At 37.4% G+C, this 24,005-nt stretch overlaps 1 protein-coding gene and 1 long non-coding RNA gene across 2 annotated transcripts in view; one reads left to right on the top strand and one right to left on the bottom strand.

Annotated features, from left to right (window-relative positions):
• Positions 1 to 24,005, bottom strand: part of AFF3 (AF4/FMR2 family member 3) — a 666,987-nt gene that overhangs the window by 587,049 nt on the left and 55,933 nt on the right. The gene's annotated exons all lie outside the window — the stretch shown is intronic.
• On the top strand, positions 9,592 to 15,680 carry LOC114028324. The gene is made up of 3 exons (XR_003567354.1): positions 9,592 to 9,637; positions 14,992 to 15,047; positions 15,640 to 15,680. It is a non-coding gene; the product is annotated as an uncharacterized LOC114028324 (long non-coding RNA).

The raw sequence follows: 24,005 nt of genomic DNA, 5'->3' as shown, positions 1-24,005 counted from the left end.
ACACACACACACACACACACACACACACACATACACACCACAAAGACTCAAATTAGGTTCTCATGTTTGTGGAGTGGTTTAAATGTCAATTTTTCCTGAATATGATGGGATGATCTTAAGGAGGATTAGAGATTTTTCAGAAGTGGCGTATCAAATCTTCATTGGTTCTCAATGGAGCCAGGACTGGTGAATAGGATAGTCATAGGGATCTTTCACCAAGAGGCAGAGTACCCACTGAATAATTGAGCATTTGGATTCACCTGTACAGGGAGGGATTATGCTCACCCAGTCTGGTAGCTTCTGTCACTCAAGGCAGAGTTAGGGGTTCCCTAGAGGAAGAATATACCCTGAGATTTAGGTTTGTGATCATAGAGGGAGTGAAAGTTAAGAGTTCAGGAGCCCTGGAGTGAACACTTATTATCATACTCTCCTCCATCATGTAGAGAAATGAATGCCCTCTCAGCAAAATGATGCAGGTGAAAAGGATAACTGGATTTGGACTCAGAAGACCTGTGTTCAAATTCTGACTGGTATTTAACTACCCATGTGACTTTGGACAAGTCACTTTATTGTCAAAACCTCAGACTCCTCATCTATAAAGATGAAAAGGGTTGTAACAGATAATTTCTAAAGTTGGGTCCAAATCCTTGTTTTGGGGGCAGATTAGAATGATTTTCAGTGACATCTTTGATACAGACACCAGGAACTGATGACTCTTGATATGGGTATGGGTATTCTTTAGATTCTCTAATTCTATTATGTGTGTCTTCCTAAACTGACTTTCTTCTTTAATACCTCCCTTTCATTTACAACCTATATCTGAGCTAAAGGGAAATATATGTCTAGGAGGTCCACAGTAGTGCCAATGTGAAGCTTGAAGAGTATACAAATTCCTGACACCACAGCAAAAGAGAACATTCATTGTAAAGTTGGTTTACCATTCACTAGGCAGCAGTAAGCAAATCTGATATTCAGGTTACCTTTTCCATTTGAGTCAAAAATGAGTATTTTTTGAGTATTACTTTAAATCAGAGGAAGGAAACAAGAATTTAATTAAACACCTACTATGTGCCAGGCACTGTGCTAAGCACTTAGCAAATATCTCATTTGATTCTTATAATAACCATAGGAGGGGGGTGCTGCTGTTCCCATTTTACAGTTGGGAAAACTGAGGAAGAGGTTAAGTAACTTGCCTACAGTCACATAGCTAGAGAGTATATATATATATATATATATATGTATACATATACATATATACACATATACACACGTGTGTATATGTAATATGAATGATCAATACTTACCTAAGTTCTAGTATATTGCTGAAGAAAACATTCTGCTACAGTAAAAATAAATGCCATCATTTAAATTCCAGACTTCTAAGTCAACTAACCTTCAATGTTTTGTGCTTTAGATGGCAGGTAGGGCAGCTGAAGTTAGAGTTTATGCTTGCCCAATTAATCAAATAACCTGTGTGCCACTTATTCTTGGAGCCTGCATGAGAAAAAGCTCCACATGCCCCTAAATCATATAAATTCCATGGTTTCCTATTCATTAAACCCAGGTTGGCCTATGCTGATCTGTCATATTTTGACATGTAGCCACAAGGGATACACAATTAAAATTAGGAGAAAACCTTAGTTAAAATTGGCATTCCCTACTCCAATGAACAATTTATGCCCATACATGAATAAAAATGTACCTATCTCCTCCAAAGGATGAATATTAAACTGTTAGCAACCTAGACAGGTGTAACTCATTTACACATCTTACACAAAGACTTTTTTTCATGCTATTACATGAGCATATAGTTGTGGTATTTGCATCATAGGTAATACACATGCTACATGTGCTTGCATGTAATCCATTTTTACCATTACCACTATCATCAAGTGACATTTATTGAGTACACCTGCATGTAGTACTGTGCTGGAAGCAGACTAAAGCAAGTTATAGAGCCCATCCAGGCCCTACTGAAGTCTATTGTGAAATGAGAAACATCTGCATAGACAACCTGACAAAAAAGCAATAGAATGATATAACAGAGATTTGGCAGTCGTGAGCAGAACTGAGCAAGTATGGAGAAACCGAATGCTAGCTACAATGTGTTGCAGCAGAGTTCAAGAAATTAAAGCTGGAGGAGGGTAGGCTAACTTCTTCACTGGATTGTATAATAAAGCACCTTAATTATTAAACCAAAACAATTTAAAGGGGTGAGTGTTCATTTCTTCATAGTCAATATTTTACAATAGCAACTTCCTTTTTTATATGACTCATTTATTTGTTTTCCCATCCCTACATATGTCCACAATGTGTTAAAAATAAAATTTTAAAAAAGAAATCACTTGCAAATTTATTTAAGGAAGATGTCTTTTTTTAACCCTACAAGTAAAGGCTCAAAGACCCATAGATTATAAATGTTTTGAAATTACTCTGCAAGCAGAAACAGATTTAAATTCCTTCGAATTCCTCATGCTCTGAAGCTGTGACATTAAAATGACAGGAACCCTTTCGATATCTGAACCATGTGACAGAAGAAGAAACTCTCAAACTACCAAGATAACTCGCTGCCTGGGGAGCTTGCCAAAGAGCCAGATGCTTCTTACAAAAGAATATCAGCTTGGCTTTGGGGGAAAAAAAAATCTGTGGTCTCCGTCCAAAACTGGGAAGGCAGGTGGGCCAATGCAATGTCTGATACATGTTGTTACCCAATCTCCTCAGCAACCGCCGATTCTGTGGATAATAAAACTTTGTTACAATGGTTTTTGAAGGCACAAGGAAAATATATAGCCGCTACCACCCGGGGAGGGGTATGGGGAAGGGAAAGTAATTGGAAAGGTTTGGGCTGGGGCCGTGCAAGCTGAGCTCTGAACAATATTATGGGGGAAATGTGGTATTGAGGAATATGCGAAATGGCTCCACTATACTTGAAATTTTTATTTTGACAGAAAGGTAACATACTTGAGGGAAAAAATAGCTGGGGGGGGGAAACTTCACAAAGCAGAATGCTGAAAAAAGAGAGTGGAGATTTTTTTCTGTCAATATATCTCCATAATGAAATATAATTCTATACTTTTCTTCTCCTAACTTCATTCAAGAATGGTAGTTACAATATAGTACCCCTCTATAGAACAATAAAGTGTGATTTTTTTTTCTCCTTAATCATGAGGTTTAAAAAAAAAGTCCTAATCATTTGCATTCTTTCTCTCAAATATCTTGCAAGAGTACACACAATAACTTGGCTTAAAACTTAACAGATTCAAAGTGTGTTCTTTTTGCCTTAGAAAATCTAGACTTCAGATCTAAAGCTGCTAAAACTCTGCCTTGGAATTCCTCTGAGGTCAAATTCTGCTGCCAAAATGATTTTTTTTAACATTCCTAACACTGGTAGGCATTGTGAGAAAGTAGTGCACCCTGTGCTTTCATAATTAGGCAGCTAACACCTGGGCATATCTGTCTCTTATAATTAGATATAACTTCAGCAGTTTCCTTCTTATATGCTACTGCGCTAGGATTCAATCTATTCAGGAACCAGGTTGGCAGTCAGATATTATCTTTGCCTTACACTTCCAAAAAGCAGTGCACGCAGCCTTCTAGCATCCAGCATTAAAACTAGGTGGAAAGTCTCTCAATTAGCTGTCAGTCCCTCAAGTGATAAGAAGCAGCATTTATAAGATATTTACAATAGCACTAAGTCATAGAAGTAAATTTTTATTGTTGTTCAATGGTGTTCGACTCTCCACGACTCCGTTTTGGGTTTTCTTGGCAAAGATATTGGAGTGGTTTGCCATTTCCTTCTCTGGCTCATTTTACATATCAGGAAACTGAGGCAAACAGGGTTAAGTGACTTGCCCAGAGTCACCCAGCTAATAAGTGTCTGAAGCCAGATTTGAACTCTGGAAGATTAGCCTTCCTGCCTTCAGGCCCAGAACTCTATCCATGGTACCACCTACCTGCCCTATAGAGGTAAATAGAATTTGTATTTTACAGATGAGGTTAACTGAAGCACAGGGAAGTTACATGAATTACCCATAGAAACAGAGATGGTAAACGTCAATGACCAGATTCAAACTCAGCTCCTTTGATTGGTATTCCAACATTCTTTTCACTATACTACGTGCCCCTAAAAGCCCTTCTCAATACAGAGAATAGTTAGTAACTGTTGACTGATGATAGTATTATTTGCATGTATACACTAACAGCAGGAAATAAAGAAATTCAGAGTCCTTTGAGACCTTCACTTTTCTAAACTTTTTTTGTAGTTGTTCCATGGCACCAATTAGGATCTCAGCTTCGTATGCTGAAGCAGCAATGGGAGTAGTCAGGACAAAGAGACAGAAGAGAAGATTTGATTTCTCATCTTTTTTCTTCCAGTAGATTGCCCTGTTTTTGCTGGTTCACTTGCTAGTGCTCTAGATATTTGGCTCTTTGTTCAATTTTTCTTGACCTCTGAGACTAAGCTCATAGAGTAGCTTTTATGTTTTCAGTTACTGAAGGATAGTATTTTGGAAATGTTTGAAAAAAAAATAGGCAATTCAGAGGCCGTGTCTACCTTACACAAATTCCCCACGGTGGTTTCCTTCTATTGTCACTACCCAATGTGCAATGCTACAAATAAGGAAATGAATGGGAAAAGGCTGATTCAAAATGGAGGTAAGGAAGATAAATGTAAGAAAGCAACCTCTTGTCAGAGGAAGAGCTATGAGCCAGTGGAACAAGCTTGAGAAGTATAGGTCTAAGAGAAAAAAGGAAGGGCAGTTAAGGGGTTGGGATTGTTGATGGGGAGACCCTGGCCATTCTCTTTATGGAATCACCCTTTGAATTTCAGCCAGGTGTCCAGAGTAGCTATGAAATCAACACCAACAGGCACAGCAGTGATGAGCTACAGAGCATTCCATCCAAAGCATCCACTTTCCAAAACCATGAGTCATGCTTCAAGAGTGAGGACTTCATCCAAATCACTAAACTTTGCTTTTCAGGGGCAGAACAAGTGGCCACCAGGTTGCAATCAATCACATGCAATGGGAGTAGTAAGGGACTGACAAAGATCCATCACAACTGGATTTCTTAAAGCAGGATTTAAGAAAAAAAAAATTAGCAAAGTCCCTTAGGGAGCTTTAACTGTGACCAATCATTAGGTGGCTATGTTATCCTGGCCTGAATTAAATAAAAATTCATGAATGGCTCAATACAAGAGGCTACACCAAAGTTTTACAGAGTCTTTTTATTAAGCATCAGTACCCTTTGAAGGGATGTGGGTGAAAAATGTGCGCAGCCCCAGAGGCATCTATGTGGGGCGGTGAATTGAGCACTGGGCCTAGAGGCAGAAAGACCTGAGTTCAAATTTAGCCTCACTAGTGTGTGACCCTAGGCAAGTCACTTAAATTTCTGTCTGCCTCAATTACTCCATCTGTAAAATGAATATAATAATAGCACTCACACTTATTATGATGATCAAGGGGGATAATATGGTAAAGTGCTGAGCACAGTGCCTCCCTTAGCAAGGGGGAGGCTCAGAAATTATTTCTAACTTGACAAAAGAAAACATACTATTTTTAAGTCTTAAGTGTGCTTCAGGAAATTATTTCACAACAAAATTTCTCTTAGTATGAGAAAAAGTAAGTCTTTCATGAGTATTTTAGTACAACAAAAGAATTATGGAAGAGAATATATATGTATATATACCTATGGCAAGGAGGGACTACAGATAAGTCCCTTAACTTCTATGTAATGAGAGTAACTTTCTAAGATTATAAGATTTATTTCACTTTACCTGAAATCTCATCACCTTGCTGATTGACTCAATTTTTGATGCTCAACACCTTCCCAATTCCCCTGGTTGCCTCTCTCCTTTAACTCCAGGGTCTACCATGAAACTCCTCCCATAGCCTTCTTTATGGAGGGCTCAGGACATTCAGAGCTTTCCAGGTAATTCAGTTTTCCATCAATGACTCGACTTGGTTTAGACTCCTTGGAACATCACCTGGTACCCCTTGGGGGCCCTCTCCCCTTTTCAGCTTCCTTTTGTGGACTTTCTTCTGGCATTTGATTGTAAGTGTCATGAGGGCCAGAACTATCTTTTTCTTATTTTAATGTGTGTGTGTGTGTGTGTGTGTGTGCGTGTGTCTGTGTGTCTGTGTCCCAGTATGAAAACTTCCTCTCCTGATGCAGATTGGCAAATCATTTGTAATCTATGGTCTTAGAAAGTTGCCTAGGGCATTGAAAGGTTTAAGTAACTTAACTTACTTCATACAGATAGTATTTGCCAGAAGTAAAATTTAAATTCAAATCTTCCAGGCTATCTACCTACCTACTTATCTATTTACCTACCAATCTATCCAAATATCCATTAATTCATCCATCCACATGAAAAAAGATCAAGCAGAATGAGTGTCTGTTCAGATTACATTGTGTAGTCAACCTGTAGAACCTGTCTGTAAATATGCATATTTGGTAGAAGGACAAGTAGACAAGGAGATGGAACCAGATTTAAAGGTGAAAATGAGGGCTAGCTTCTTCTTTAAACAAAAGGCCCAGACAAAGAAAGTCATGGAAGAGCAACATCTAGGGATATGAATCCACATGTTCTGATTCTTCTCTCAAGTTCCTTCTTCTACATCTACCTCACACAACGACCTCCAACACATATAGTCTGTTTCTAGGCTTGTAAGTGAAATCTTTTTAGCCTGGTAAGACTAGAGTTTGTGCTCCAACAAAATAGCTCTGAAGAATCCAGGACCAACCCTACACTATAATGAGACATCAGGGTCTTGGATCGTAAGATACGATTTATGGCTAAAAAGACCTTGGAGGAGTAGGGTGTATGTATGTGTGTATATGTGTGTGTAGAATATATATAGTATGAATTACAGAGTGTTCTGGTATCCAACTCAATTTCCTGCACATAGTAGGCTTCTTGTAATATTTTGTTACTACCATACCACTTCTGTAAATTTCCAAATATATCACACTTGGTAATCTCAAGCTTTTCAATTGTACTACCCAAATATGTGTTTGATATTCAAAAGAAAAAATTTTTAAAAATGTCTTACACTTTGTATTTTATGCTTTTCTTCTCCAGTTAGCAAACTGAAGATCTCGGTATTACACAAATATTAATGAAGTTTTACTGGGGAAATGACCTCAAGACAATTCTGGTGTTTTGATTGGATTCCATATTTCCTACTCTATCTTCAGCCTCGTAGATAAACCCTGGAGCATGCAAGCAAGTCTGTCATTAAAGATAAAAAATTTTTGAAGAGGAAAGGTTATTAAAATTTTTAATCCATGATGTACACCTTTCATAGTTAAAAAAAAAATTCATCACATCTGATTTCAATACCAATAGGAAAGCTCTGTGTCCAAGTTTACAAGGGTACTAAAGCTCTAACTCTGCTTTGAATCATCACTGTACTTGTCAACATCCCTGTAATGTGCAAAACATCATATCCTTTGTGACAAATTAAATCATAAAGCTCTTCCTTGTGTGCCCGAGTCTTTCTGTTAGCACTGCCCCTGGCCTTTTGACTTCTGCTAGTTGACATCATAAAATAAAGCCCTCTGAATGATATTTATTTTCAGAAACAAACATCACTGCAAAGTACTTAGTAATAGTGTAGTATATGTACTGAAGAGACAGACTCAAGGGAATCCAAATATTTTATTGCACAGTGGATATTATTACCATTGTACCTGTCTATTGCTATATTTAAGCCATTCTCAATATTTCTTTTCAAATCATACGCTGTCTACAAAAGCCACAATGATGGTACACCTGCATATTACCTACAGGAATCACAACAGTAAATATTCTGTCTTACCCCTTGTCAGAACTGTCTAAGGCTCCAGACATATGTCATATATTTCAAGAATGAACATGTTTCTGTTGTTTACAATTTAATAAAGATAAAACCATGACAAATATCATAGGCTATAAATAAAGACATTGACTATTGTACTGTGCCATTCATCACAGGGATGAACAAATGTTAATTATAGAGAATCTGAAAATGAGACTTGTTAATGTCATTTTTAATTTAGAATGTTACATTGTAAATGTTTTCCATTGTGTTAATTTACACCTGTTATCTCTGTCTTCATTATTAGGCTTATACTAGAGCAGCTCTCTGTGACTCTGAAATTTGCTTAAAACGGCAGAAACAATTACTAATTAGAAGGGCATGTTTACTTTAATTATATTTATTTCCTAGTCTAGTTTTATATGTAATGGCACTATAGAAGTGTATGATTTAATTAGTAAGACACATTTATCTCAGGCAATTTCTCAAATGAATATTGCTTTAAAAAAGATGTCAAATTCTTTCCATTCTCCATAAATTCTTTAGGTGATATTTTACATGGAGAATGCTGTATATATGTAGATCATTTCATCAATGACCTTGGTATTTTTTAAATTTTAGTTTGGGAATTTATAATGATTAGAAATTATCAAAATTATATATAGTATATACATATATAAGTATAATATATAAAATAAAATTATAATATATAATTAGAAATTATCAAAATTATATTTCATTTTTAATTAAAAGGATTTAAAGATAAGATTTAAATCACTGTGTACCAAATTCTTCAGAATGAAAAAACTCAAACTCAACACAAGTGTTTAACCTATTCATCTGGGTCCAAGCTAATATGGATTTTTTATACATTGACATTCAGGGTCAAAACTGAATTCCATATTAGAAACCCATCTTTTAAATACACAAACCAAGTTCTATTTGTGATTTTTCAAAAAAAAAAGCTCATTTATACATCCTGTGCAATTATTTTGCCTGTATTGAACATAATACAATTGAGTGAATTTTTAAAAAAAATATTGTTATTGGCACATGACTCTTGAACAATTAAAAATAGCCTAAATACAATTCTTTCCATACAGATTTGTAAATAACAAATTAGTGTGCTAGTCTGAATGCAAGGTGCCTGTATTTTAGTATTGTTAAGTGTCAGCACCATTGAGTGCAGAAGGCTTTTTAGTCATCTCGCGAACTCATTACTCAAAATATTCCTGTGAAATACATTTCAGCCGCCTGCTTGCCCACAGCTTGTAGGCCCCAGAAGGAAACTCTTGGCATAGAACACTCAAGAAACTTGCTCAGGGACCGACAAATCAAATACTACCAACCCTGATTATGGTTGCCTTGCTTGCTTTATCCATTTTATGTGCTTAAAAAAAAAAAAAGATGATTACTGTATATTCTGTGACATTATTTTTACTAGTGAAAACACATTTTGTTTTACTCACCACACATCAATAAGTGTAGCATTTTTTTTTTTACCAGAACTAGTAGAAATCCCCAGGAATCCTGAAAAACAAAGCCCCACCTCATTCCCCCAAGCTATTAGCAAGTTTACATTACCACTCCATTCTGCCACATGCAGATCAGTTTGACAGCCTCCACTAATTTAAATACTGCAGTCAATGCTGACAGCCTGTTCAAGGTGGCTGAGCAGTTGTGGTTTGACTAATGTGAATTAACGGCAAGCCTACATTTCCTCAGAAGGAAGCCTTAAAAGCAAGGTTGTGTGAGATGCAGGTTTCTCTTTCTCCTTTCCTCATCCAAGAAAGAAGAGCTGCAGTTTTTGCTCCCTAGTGAATGGGCCCAGCTTTCAGGTAACCTGTCTTATATTTAGGTATGCCGACAGGAAAACAATTAAAATACAGGGAAAACAAAGATGGTGAAAAATATTTTTTAAAAAATTAAGTTTGACTTTGCTTTAAGGGGGTACCTACATTTTACTCTCTGAGAAAATGCCATTACAGTCACATTTCAAATAAGCTAAATTGTGCCATTTTTAGTCAATAGATGGTAATGCATATTGTTGTTTGTACATTTTTTTTCCTCCTCTAGTGTGGATGAGGGTCTAAGAAATTAAGTGGATGATAGAAAAGAAACCTGGAAATCTAAATGGAGCAGATGAAATCAATCAATAGGGCATCAAGCTTGCTAGAGAGACCAGAACAAAAACATTTTTAATGCACTCTTTGGATAGTACACACTGCCATGAATGGAGAATATTACAGAAGGTCTGACCTAAACGGCAAGTCCATCAAAGTATTAGAACAGCCTCTTTCAATTACAGTTCCCCAAAGACATGGCAATACACTTGCTATTTTGGAAAGCTAACTTTCCTTTAGAAAATGAAAGAATGCGGGAGGCGATATGTGTTATGAGAAACATGAGAGGCTGCAAGTGAGGCAGATTAGCCAGAACGACCCACATCCTTATGCAAAGCTGTCAAAAGTTAAAATGAGGCAACCTGCATGGTTCAACCCACTGTTAAAAGCGCTTACCTCCTCTTTCCAGAGAGTCTTGGGGTGGAAGCTAAATGCTTTCATAACTGTGAGGAAACTATTAACAGTGATAATGCAAATTTTTTTGGGGGGGAGGGGCTGTTTCTTAAAGAAGGGGTGAGCCAAGATGTGACATGGTTATTGAACCTGGTTAAGTTTCAGCAAAAGTAACCATTCCAGCTCCAGTTACTAAGGAACCACAGTAATTAGATTGCGATCTTTCCAACACTGTGGGAGAGGTATGATCAATTAAAGCCAAGATCAGTTACATTATTTGGTTTACCTAAGTAATAGACCCTTAAATGTAATCAATACTTCTCATGGCCCTGAATCCTCAAGACCTTGGATGTATTCAACAAAGCAGTTAAATAGATTTTCAAATGATTCCAAGAATTTAAAATCAAATGATTAGGCCTGAACCTGGAGGGTGGGGGAATGTGTTTTTTTTTTTTTTTGGTAAGTTTGCTATACTATATTATAAATATTTACTCAATCATTTTTTTCATCATGTGCATGTGACATCCGGTGCCAAATGCCAATTTCTGTGTAAATTAAATTGTTTTGTAGTGCTCCAATACAAGGTCATAAAGGTGTCTATTATTTTCACACTAAAATGTTGGTTCTGTAGCCCTTTTGATGTGGGAAAGATTAACACTGTCTTCCTCTTAGTGCATACTGTTTGGGCTTTATTGGAGGGGGAAGGCATTGATCAGTGTTATTGTTGAATAAAACCCTATGGGTCTTTAAAAAATGAATGAGGTTAGTTATTGGTCATGAAGAAAGGGAGAAATCTCACTAGTTGTAACAATAAGGACTCTTCCCACACCATAAATACAGGAAGAAGGGCCAGGGCATAGATAGGACCATACCATAGACGTAGAGCTTGAAATGATTTCAGAGACCTTGCAGTCCACCTCCCTCATTTTGCAGGAGAAGAAGATGAGACCCAGAAGACTGATGACTTACCCAAGGTAACATCAGAGTAAACATCAGAGGCAGACTTTGCTCCCAGGTCCTCTGACTCCAGAAGCAATATTTATGTGTGTGTGTATAATAATGTATGCATGCATATATGTATATATATATGTATATGTACATGTGTATATATACATATGAGAGACAGACAGATTGCATCTCCTTATCTCATCCTGGCCAAAAGGGCAGTGGCTATTTACCATCTGGGTCCCATAGTGATTAGCATGAGAATTTTGAAATGCTCTATTTCCCCCAGGGCTGATTGGACCCTCCTTTGACAACCTAGTGATTCTGTTCCTGAGGGCTCATTATGTTAAAGTCAAATTTGCTACAGAAACCAATCGGCTTAGCTTCACTGCAGCTCAGAACTCTGCATCTCCAGCCTCAGTCTTCCCTTCCACAGGGATTACAGGCCTGTGCTATCACCACACCTGGCTTTCTGCCTTTCACACTTCCTACATCTGACTAAACTGCTCCCATCCGGGCCCATCCCAGTCTAGAATAGATTCATAAGAATTGTTCCCAAATACACTGGGCTTCCAGGGGTCATCTAATAGTAGGACCAAGACCTAGTGGGCCCAGGGGACATAGGAGACTTCAGTGGATCAGTTTATCAATACGTTTCTCTTGAAATCAAAGTGTACTTCCAAAAGGAGTTTCTAAAACCTGGAAAGACTTATGTGAACTGATGCAAAGTGAAACAACCAGAACCAGGAGAACATTGTACCCAGTAACAGCAATACTGTACAATGATCAACTGCAAATGACGTAGCTATTCTCAGCAATACAATGATCCAAGACAATTCCAAAGGGCTCATGATGACAAATAGTATCCACCCTCAGAGAAAGAACTGATGGAGTCTGAATGCAGATTGCAGCATATTATTTTTCCTTTCCTTTATTTTTTCCATGTGTTTTTTGAAGGGGATCTATGTTTTCTTTCACAACACAACTATGATTGCAGATGTATAACCTGTATCAAATTGCTTACTGTCTCAGGGAGAGGAAAGGGGAAAAGGGAGAGAGGGAGAGAGAGAATTTTGGTTCTCAAAAAATTTGTTGAAAATTGTTTTTACCTGTAATGGGGAAAAAATAAAATATTATTTAAAAAAAAACAAAAGGAGTTTCTAAAACTATTTCTGATGACACAAAATGTTTCTCAAAGGGTCAGGAAAAGTAATGACATATAGGTTGGAAAAAGGAAGGATTCTTTGCCAGACCTACCCTTTTTTGCTTCCATAGTACATATAATGTTTGTCTGTATGCCATGGTATGTCAAATGTAATATGATTTTTAAAATATGTTTTTTAGTATACTAGCTATCATTATTAAGCTATGGAAATTCATTCTTAAATTTTTTTTAAAAAGTTGCTGAAATATTTTAGAAAACGATCCAGGACATTTGGTGCTGGATTTGGAACTAGGGGACCTGAGTTCAGAGTCTGACTGACCTTGAATGGCAACCTGAGTGATCACATAATCTCTTTGAGTTTGAGATGACTCATCTGCAAAATAAGAGTCTTGAATTAGAAGATCCTAAAATCCCTTCCTGCCCTAAATCTGTGATCCTATGTAGCATGAGATAAAGTGTAGAATAATGACGATAATATAGTTAGCATTTATATTATATTTATATAGCCCCTTTAAGATTTACAAAACACTTTACATTTTTATCTCATTTGATGCTCACAACAACCCGGTGAAGCAGGTGCTATTATCCCAGTTTGACAGATGAAGAAACTGAGTCTGGCAGAAGCTAAGTGACTTGCCCAAAAAGGTCACAGAGCCAGCAAGAATCTAAGGCAGGATTTGAACCTAGGTCTTCCTAACTCCAGGTCCAACACTCTATCCACTACACATCGTTTTAATATTATACTTAGGACAAAATGGGTTTTATATTTCTCTGCCACAATAGTGGGGAGCAGTAGCTCAGATAATTTCAAATAATGAATAATTAAAAGATCATACACATATATCTATTTCTCTGCCACAATAGTGGGGAGCAGTAGTTCAGATAATTTCAAATAATGAATAATTAAAAGATCATACACATATATCTATTTCTCTGCCACAATAGTGGGGAGCAATAGCTCAGATAATTTCAAACAATGGATAATTAAAAGATCATACACATATATTTCTATATCTATAATTTATAATAGATTGCTTTATGTTATATTATATATAAATTTTATATCATATATTTCTATTGTTGAAAGGAAAATTCTTCATTTGGACTTTTCACCTTGATTAACAAGGCAAAACTCATGACAGAGAGAATTAAGAGGAGTTAGTTCTAAGTACATCAAGGTCACAACATGCTGACAGGTTGATCACTGAAGATCAGCAATAGCTTCAAGGCGGGGTCAGTTTTTATAAGTAACTTTAAGACAATCCGGAGAGGTCCATCGCAGCAAAAGAGGTTGGGCCCTTGCAACTCAGTTGCTCCCCAAGGTAGCAAGAATGTGATAATTTGCAGGTAGGGGTACAGAGGTCACAGGTAGGTATGACTTGGCTAGTGACCAGTATCAGGGAACTGGGTGATGTCTCCCCCAACACTTATTGACAAGCAGGGCTGGAAACAATGAACTGAGTCAACATAACTTTCGATATTATTATGAATTTTATATGTACTTATAAATATTTGTTCCATTTGCTAAATTGTTTTATTTTAAAGCTAATTTGCTTTCTCTTAACACCAATATCAAAATACAGCCCTTGGGCATTTAAAACTCTTCCCAGGCTGGCCTCTTTATATTTTTCTAGTCTTCTCACATACATAGCCTGTGTTCTGACATCTTGGTCTACTGGTCCCTCATATATGACATTCCTCCTGTCTTTATACCTTTGCACTGGCTGCTGCCCATGCCTGGAATGCATTCCTTCCCAACCTCCCAAATCTCTGTTTTCCTTTAAGGCTGTTTAAGAGCTACCTCCTCCAGGAGGCCTTACCTGGTCCTTCCAATTGCTACTGTCCTCACCTCTAAAGTTGCCTTCCACCTACTTCATATTTGAGCTGGAGAAGGAAATGGCAAACCACTCCAGTATCTCTGCCAAGAAAACCCCAAATAGGGTCACAGAGAGTAGAACACGACTGAAAAATGACTTAACACACACTCCATATTTATCATACCTGTACTAATTTATATATGTTGACTCTCCCATTTGAATGTAAGAGCCTAGAGGGCAGAGACTATTTTTGCTTCCTCTTTCTATCCCCAGTGCTCCTCACAGTACCTGGCTCATAGTGAGAACTTAAAAAATGCTTTTTGATGGATTATTCCTTAAGTTCACAGCACCTGAGTTCCTGCTGGGTATAAATGTACTTATTGGCATAGTACGTCAAATTTTGTCATTTTCAGTTAATTGAGAATTAACTGTAACAACAAACATCTGACTATTCAAAGTGTCAGTCTCTTCTTGGCATTGAGAGAGGCATGCTATTTTAAGGCACATCAGAAATTTGAGTGTAACAGTGACTTGAAATTATTTTCTTCTTCAATTGTGTAAATGCTTCAAGAGCAACACCCCACAGGGATGCTAATTGGTGCTCTCCTTTGTGTATCCAGCTTACAATTCCTCTAGCCAAATGGGCTGCCAATACCAGACACCTCTGGTGTAGATGAACCAATTAAGTATTCCACCATGAATCCCTGCCTTATGGGCCCCTCTTTCTCATCTGCTTGACCCCATTATAGGATTAATAGCAAGGAAGCATTCAGTGAGAATTGGGAAGAATCTGGAACAGTGGAAGGTGAGTTTATGAATAAAATGAAAAGCCCAAAATTCAGAAATAGGGTTTCTAGGGCTTTTAAGCTATAGCCACTTGCTTCGGTTCATCTGATACTGCAGCTTCTCTGGATCTCAGCTAATTCCAATTCCATTTCCCTTGCCAATATAGTTCTACTATTCACATGAGCTTTTTTTTTTTTTTTAAAAAAAGGAGCCTCTCATTTCTAAAACTGCTAGAAACTGACATACTCCAGATTCCTTAATATCTGAAAAACTTCTAAAGCATCATTTCTTAAAGTTATGTGTTTCCCCCCTTCTTCACAAAAAGGGTTATTAAGATTCAGGGATTGCAACAGCCATTTGGCTCTTTTCCACTTTGATGAACATAGTTTCATATGCCTTCTCATACGCATCACCTCTAGCCCAATGGTCTACCTTTTAATTCTATATTCATTAGAGGGATAAACTGAATTGAATTTGATGATCCATGAGCTTCTAATGGCTCTGTATGTACTGAGAGCAAAAATCTAAGCATCCCTGACCATCATCCTTAATAGTTCACAGAACAAGAATGAACTTCAGAAGTCATCTAATTTAATCCTTTCATTTTACAGATGATGAAACTGAGGCCCAAGGAGCTTAAGAGATTTGCCTGAGATCACATAAGTAATAAGCATCATCGGTGGGATTTGAACCCAAGTTCTCTGATGCGAGAGGCATTCTTTTCACTATATGACACTATTTCCTGTTTTTCCTTGTCCACTTGCTGTCTTTCCAAGAATATTTCTAATACTATTACAATATTTATCATTAAAATTTCATTTGATCACAACATCTCAATATTAGAGAGGCCTTTGATCACTTAGTCTAACTTTCCATACAAAGCAAGAATCCCAAAGATTGCCTCACTGACAAATTACCTAACAAGAGGAAGACATGAGGTTAGATAATAGTAGAGTTAGATAGATTCAGAAATTTAAAAATGATTAGTCCCAAATAATTGCTATTAACAGGTTGATATCAATTTAGAGCACCCTAGGGATGTGTCTTTGGCCTTTGTTTTTCAACACATTTATCAGCGACATGGATGAGGACATAGACTGCACACTCATCATATCTGCAGATGACAGGAAACTGGGAGGAATATGTTTGATGCCAAAATCAGTATTCAAAGACATCTCAACAGGCTAGTTCTACCACTAACTACCCGTGGGACTTTGAACAAGTTAGTTAATATCAGTGAACTTCAGTTTTCTTATCTATAAATTCATAGGATTAGATTAGATGAGCTCTAATCTTCTGTGATAGTTCAAAAGACCTAGAACCTAGAGCCCATAAGTCTCACAGCAATCTACTTCTACCCAAGAAAAATCGGTGTTGCTTGTTTTCTTCTCTAAGATTTCTGCCTTGCTACTTACTGGAAACTTTCATGTCCCATGCATAGATAGATAGGTAGGTAGGTAGGTAGATAGATAGATAGATAGATAGATAGATAGATAGAGAGAGAGAGAGAGAGAGAGAGAGATAGAGAGATCTGTCTGGGTTTCCCCACAGTGCCACTAGCAACAGCCAAGACATAGGGTGTCCTTGACTGTTACAATGATGGAAAACCAACTCTATTCATCTGAGTCAGAATCACCTCTGCCTCACTCTCCAAATCCATGACTTTCTGCTGCCTCAAGAAGTGGCCCTGGCATAGAGGTGAATGTAAAAGTGTGCAAATCTCTGTGGGGAAATGGATGTGCCAAGTCTGAAGTCCTCTATGGAGATTTATCATTTATCTCTTCCTCCTCTGGTCATTGCTTAAAGCCCAGTGTACAACAACTAACCAGGGTTTATGTCTCCCTCATTATGCCTATCATCCCACTTTCCTGCTCCTGGGTGTTTCATTTTATTTTATTTTTTTAGGCTTGAGCCTAGTACCATGACAAAAGGCTAATTACATTATGAATCACTGGTCAGTCTGACACACAGGCCCCCACTCCCATCCCCAGTGCCGTAACTGCTGTTAAAGACAGAGACAGGCCCCTCCCAACTCTAGATCTTATGGTCCTATGAACAATGAGATTAATACGAAAAAATTCATCATAAACATGTTTACACACATGTATATAGTATTGGCCTGCTAGCAGATTGTACATCTGGTATACAAGGACCAGTCTTCTCTAATTTTAGAGAGGCTGATCACCAGATTAGCTGCAAAGTGATGAATTTTCAACTACAATAACTCTTGAACACCATTTAGTTTTCAGGAAAGGGGCTATAATCCACAGCACTAGAATAAATAAATAAATATAAACAGATAGGCAGATAGATAAATAGATAACTCAATCAATCTTGTTAGGACCTACTTAAGCTTATGCTCCACTGGCAAGGCTTTTGAGAGCCAAAGGCCACCTCTATAATAAGTGAGGTATCACAGAAAGGCTTTAAAATGGAAGAAGATATAATGTAATCAGGATAAGTATAAATTATTATATCCAGATTCAAAAGATCAATGTAAAAGTACAGGATAAGTGATGGCAAGACAGTTCATACAACAAATAACATGGGGTTTTAGTGGACTGTAAGCTCAATATGTATCAACAGGGACATGGTATCCTACAAAGCTAAGGTACTCTAGAATGTTTTGAGATAGAATATCCATGAGCAAGGGAGATAATAGTTTCACTCTATTCTACCTTGGTAGGACCTCATCTGAAGTATTTTGGTCAATTCTGGGCACCATATTTTAAGAAGGACATTGAAAAGTTGGGGCATTCCAGAAGTGAGTATACTGGAGATTATGCTACATTGGCATAATTTGGTCATGTTTGGCTTAGAGAAAGCTTGAGGTGACAATGGTAATTGTCTTTTGAAGGGTTATCATCAGAAAAGACATCCAATTTTTTCTACTTAGCTCCAGAGGATATAACTAGGATCAGTGAGTGGTAGGTATAGTTTAAGAGACTTGATGTGAAGAATACCCTAACAATTAGAGCCATCCAAAAGTGGAATGGGCGGCCACGAAGAGTGCTGGGTTCCTAGTCACTCGAAATTTTTTTTTAGGCAATTGGGGTTAAGTGACTTGCCCAGGGTCACACAGCTAGTAAGTGTCAAGTGTTTGGTCTGGGGTCAGATTTGAACTCAGGTCCTCCTGGCTTCAGGACTGGTGCTCTATTCACTGCGCCACCTAGCTGCCCCTTAGTCACTAGAGATCTTTAAGGGGAGGTTGGATATCATTTGTTGGAGATGTCATAGGGAGGATTTTTGTTCAGGCATTGAAGTAGATGACCTCTAAGGTCCCTTGTAACTCTGAATTCTGTGACCTCCAGTGACGGGGAGCTCACTAGAATACAGGGCAGGTTATGATACATAGCTTTAACATTAAAAGTTCTGTATTTTGCTCTGTCTTGCTACAACTGTCTCCTTGTACTAGTTCTACCCTCTAGAGCTATGCAGAATAACTTGAGACAGCTTTTACAGCAAAATAAGTCAATTTCTCTCCCACTTGACACGTCAAATATACGAAAAGTTACATCATTTTTGAAGTTCTGACTTTTCACCATTCTAATTACCTTCCACTGGTCATTCTTCAGTTTGTCAACGTTTCTCTGAAAATGTAGCCCCCCAAAATAAACTCATCTCTAATGCAGGGCTGAGTGGAACTGTTACGTCCTTTGCTACAGATGTTATGCTTCTGTTAATACAGCCTAAAACTACATTAGCTTTTTTTGACAGGTACATCATATTATTGGATCCTCAAAGCATCATAGATTTGAGCTTGCAATCAACTAAAATTCTCAGGTGTTTGATTTTTCCCCACAATCTACTGCTCAGCAATTTAATTGAACATTTATTATGAATCTAACGTATACAAATTTAAATTAAAAAGATTGCTGCCATTATGGAACTTACAATTTGGTAGAAGGGTAAGAAAGGTATGACACACACAGCAGGTAGGTGGCACAGTAGATAGAGTGCCAGGCCTGGAATTAGGAAGACTCCTCTTCCTGAGTTCAAATCTGGCTTCAGACACTCACTAGCTGTGTGACCCTGGGCAAGTCACTTAACCCTGTTTGCCTCATTTCCTCAAACCACTCCTGTATCTTTGAAAACCCCAAATGGGGTCACAAAGAGTTGGGCACAACTGAAAAACAACTAAAAAAATTCAACATGACACACAAAACTAATACATCAGGGAGGTATAAAACAAATTGATACACGAACTATGAAGGGGGAGAAAGACAATGTGGTTGACTGGAAGAAAACGACAACAGCAACAACAGGTTTGGAATCAGGAGACTTTGGTTTGAATTCTGGCTCTACTAATTGTATAACATTGGTCAAGTTGTTTAATGTTTCTTGGGCTCAGTTTTTTCATCTATAAAATTGGAGTTGAACTATAATTTCTGATTAGCCTTCCAGTTTGATATCTGTGATCCCTTGAAATGTCATTACCAACTAGGAAGATGAAAAATAACTTCATGGAAGAGAAGAAGAAAGAGGACACCCTGGACATAAGTGACTGCACAGTTTCCCCTCCCCCTTACTTGTGCAGATGATTTTTTTAACCTAAATGGAAGACTTTATATTTACCCCTATTAAGTTTCATCTTCTTACTCTCAGGCTGTTTGCCAGCTATTAGTTGAGAAAATTGGGCTAGATAAATAATCTTTAAGGTACCTTCCAGCTCTAACATTTGATGATTCAATGATTCTTGGGTGAGTTTTATTTATCACTTCTTACTTGTCAGTTAGAATTATGTCCAAAGTAGGAATTTCCTCCATTTCTCCCTCTATCTACTGAGAGAGAAATTCTCATAAGTGATGATGCTCTGCTTTCAGCAGAATGATAAATTCTCCATCACCACAATACCTTACCCCATGCCACTTTTAGAACCAATATTGCAAAAGCAGTATCCATATTCTTCATCTATCTAAGTGGTTTACAGCAATATCATATCTCAGTGATGAAAGTAATAGATCGTGTGCCCCCAAGTTTCTTCTGGCATGATTATATCATCCCATATTTCTTTTTCATATGAATAAGCAGAAGTAGCTAGCAGTTGCATTTGATGAATCTTAGCAGGCTCTTTGTAATACACACTCAAGGAAGACAGCATGTATCTTGATTCTCTTGATTAACTAATTCAACTTTACAGCCCACTGCCTCCATAACCTTTACTTAGCGGAGAGTCACCAACCAAAATGAAACAACTCTTCTTCCTGGGGCTGGTAATGGTATTTTTGTATCTACTTTCTCTGGTGAATACTCTCCATTATTCTGTTCTAAGGCAGTGTTTCATCTTCAAAAAGTCCTAATTCACTTTCTGTGGGGGAAAAGATTATAGCTTCAGTAGTAAAGAATTTTTTCTCTGATTTCCATTCTTTTGCTGGATGGCCCAATGGATAGAATATTGAGCCTGGAGTCAGAAAGACCCAAATTCAAATCTGGCCTCAGACCTTAATTCCAAAGTGACTATGGGTAAGTCATTTAACTGCTATTTGCCTTTGTTTGTCAACTATAAAATTGGGATAATACTAGGACTTAACCTCCTAGGGCTGTGGTGAGGATGAAATGAGATAATATTTATAAAAATTTTAGAGCAGTGCCTGGTATATAGTAGGTGATTAATAAATCCTCTTTCCTTTCTCCTTCCCTCCACTTTTAATTCCTTCCTGCCCCTTCTGATGCCTAACAAACCTTCATTTTTGCTAATAAACTGTGGCATAAGAAGCAATTCATCAATCCCTTCTCTTCTATTACAGAAACCAGCTTGCGCTGGCCTAGCACACAGAATTGGTTAGAGTTTTCAGAAAGGAATTCAAATATAACACAGGCTCTGCATTTCTCTCTTTCCTGGGAAGGAGAGATCTCTGTGTCTCCTGCTGGTGAACCATCCCTATATTAATTGCTGCAGTAACATTCTCTATCAGGATTATCTCTAGTCATTCATCTGAGCCATATAATAAAGTATGAGAGTTTATCTTCCAAGGAAGACAATGCCATAAGGATTACTCAAATAAGGATAGGAAAGCAAATTAATAGATGGGTCCATGAGCAATGATAGCTGACTTTGATATAGACCTTAATGATTGTCTAAGCTTTTACACATATTTTATTATCTGAAACTGCCAATAACCTGGTGAGGTAGATACTACTATCTGCATTTTATAGACAAAGAAACTGAGGTTAACACAGGTCAAGCAACTTGCCCATAGCCACACTGCTATTAAATGTTGAAAGAAGGTGTTACCATGTCTATAGTCCTCAATCTACTATACTATAATACTTCTCTCCACGGGACACATTTTGTACTTTTAATACATAAAATCTAAACCAAGTTGTCCAAAAAGTTTCTAAAACAATCACAAAGTCTCTATAGGAAAAAAGATTTGCATAAGTAGAAGAAAAATGTGTGGTGCATATTATAGATTGAGACAATAGATGATCGATACTTAAATAGGGATCTTGATTAATGGAAAGTCAGATGAACATGGCTACCCCATACACAATGAATATATAATCTACATGAAGGACACTATAAGAAATTAATTTGCCTATATATGAAACATGCTTTTTGTGAACCTCCAAGAAGCTATAATTTTGATTCACACATCACAGACTGCCAGGTTTAGCAAATGGGCAGCCAGGTGGTGTTAATGAGAGTTATGTGTGTTAAGACCATGATCTTAAGCCCTCAGCTTGCCCACATATTATGCAGCACTTTGTTTCTTGGTTCAAACAAATATAAAATTAGATGAACGAGCTCTTGTTAAGAGAAACAAAGATACAGATAGCAATAGTAAATAAAAAAAAACCTACATTATAAACTTTTAAGCAAACATATCTTTTATGTATTTGGGACCACTGCATTAATATGTAAGTGATGAGACAACTCTTCCAAGAGTGGATTCCAAATTCTACTTTATCTACAATTCAAAACAGAGGAAACTCCCGCTATTCAAGAAGGTAAGTACTTCTTCTTTTTGGATCCAAGGCAAATCACAGCAAAATGGAAACCAGACGGATAAGGCATCTTAGACAACTCATCAGGGGTCTAGTTTACTAGTTTTGGATTCAGAGGCCAACTCAAGGCTGCCAAGAGGCTGAAGAGTCAGCCAAGGAGTCAGATGCCATTACTGGAAGAATACTACTCAGTGTTTGGGATCTATGCCCTGTAAGTGCCTTTGAGAAAGGACAAAGAAAGCTTGGCTGCAATGAATACCCAGTCAGTCCCCCAAGAACAAAAACTTGGGCTTTCCCACAAAATTTCTGACATGTTGCCTTATTCAATAAATAAGTTAAGAACTGTGCAACTAAACATTACTAATTCATTCAGTTAAAATTTATTGGATGACCAATGAATACCTGATGATGTTCTGTGCCTGGGATGGTATCAGGGAGGTGGTAGCACAGTTACACAATGACAAAATGGGATGCCCATCCTGGAAGATGTTCAATTAAACACATGAAGTGGAGGGGGACAGAATAGGGAGAATGAGAGACCTGAGAGGTAATTAGCACAGAATGAACTGAATCTTGTAGACATTAATTAAATGCCTACTATGTGCAAGGAACCTGTTGGTTTGATACTGTACAATCACGAGGCTTTTGTTAATTCATTCTCCAAACCAGACCTATTCCTGGATGACCCATCCCTCAGAAGCTGTTTAGATTTAGGTAGGGAAAGATGGCAGAGAGTTTGTTCTTCTCTGCAGTGACATGAAGGTTGGTATTTGCTAATGATATCCTATAGCCCAGGAGTGTGCCAGTACTCACAACACGTTAATCTCCATCATTCTCTTAAGTCTAGACAATAAACAAGATAATAAATCAAGCCCTGATTTGTAGACTTTGCTGATTTCTATCTGAGATGTAAATGCTCACACTGAAAATTTAACAATCAACTTGAGCTGGTACAAGCTGGCCCCACCATACTCCTTCCTCTAGGCTACAGAGATGAAAATATCTCCATTTTTTTTCCCTTAGGGTCATGAGCCACAGTTGGTTTCAGAAAATCCCACGTCTTGCTCATGCACTAACAGAAATGCTAAGAGTATCTAAAACATCATGCTGTAATGATGAGAGCATCTGTTTTGGGGTACAACCCTGCATGCCCTTTACCCGCTTGTTTTCCACCCTCTATGTGCACCCTTCTGAGTGTGCAAAGCATTAACAAACTGAGTTGTGCAGCACATCTGCTCCATGCTCACTGCTGCAATTCCCGTAGATTCATTATCATTAGCTACTCTCCTTTTTACATCAACCAGCCAGAAATGGGGATGAGATAATGAATAATACTCAGGGGAAGGAAAACCCCTTTTTCAGCTGGTTTAAGTCATGCTGATAATGTGCACACACCACCTTGCATTTACTATAAAGCTCTACAATTAGTTCATAGACAAGTTAACCTTCTCCCTCCCAGAAAATATAATTCATGCACATTTTATACCATGCAGCATTCTGCTAGCTATTATCCATCATTTACAAGTGTTATTTGTCTATAAAAATGACACTAAATTTTTGAAAAATGAGTCGGCTCTGCCTGCTTCTGGCTGTGTTTTAACAAATGGTACCAACGCAGAAGGCTCTAAGTCATGTAAGAAGCAATTAGTCATGGAAGCCATAAATATTTTTTAAAAGGATATAAATGATTGCTTGTCCAGATAGTAAAAAGTCTAAAGGCTGATACACAATAAAATAGGGGTTAACATAAAACAGTACACTTCATTATTTATTGTTAATAAAGTTAATCAAATTCAGTGCTTCTTACTCATGCATGCATTTAAATAGAAACTTGAACATGACATGCATATTTATGGAATACAGCCTGAAAGATCATTATCTGTAAAAAGAAAATCCAGCAAAGAAAGGATGCATAAAATGTAGCTGTTATCTTGTTGAAACATAAACTGTTTTACTTTAAACACAAATATTTATTTTAATTAAAACTATTAAGCCAAATAATATTTTCCACAATTGACAACCATAGCTA

The sequence above is a fragment of the Vombatus ursinus genome, unplaced genomic scaffold (assembly GCF_900497805.2).
Source record: "Vombatus ursinus unplaced genomic scaffold, bare-nosed wombat genome assembly UNPS02014877.1, whole genome shotgun sequence".
In the NCBI taxonomy this organism is placed as follows: Eukaryota; Metazoa; Chordata; class Mammalia; order Diprotodontia; family Vombatidae; genus Vombatus; species Vombatus ursinus.
The sequence above is the reverse complement of the archived record's forward strand: the minus strand, read 5'-3'. Positions and strand labels throughout refer to the sequence as shown.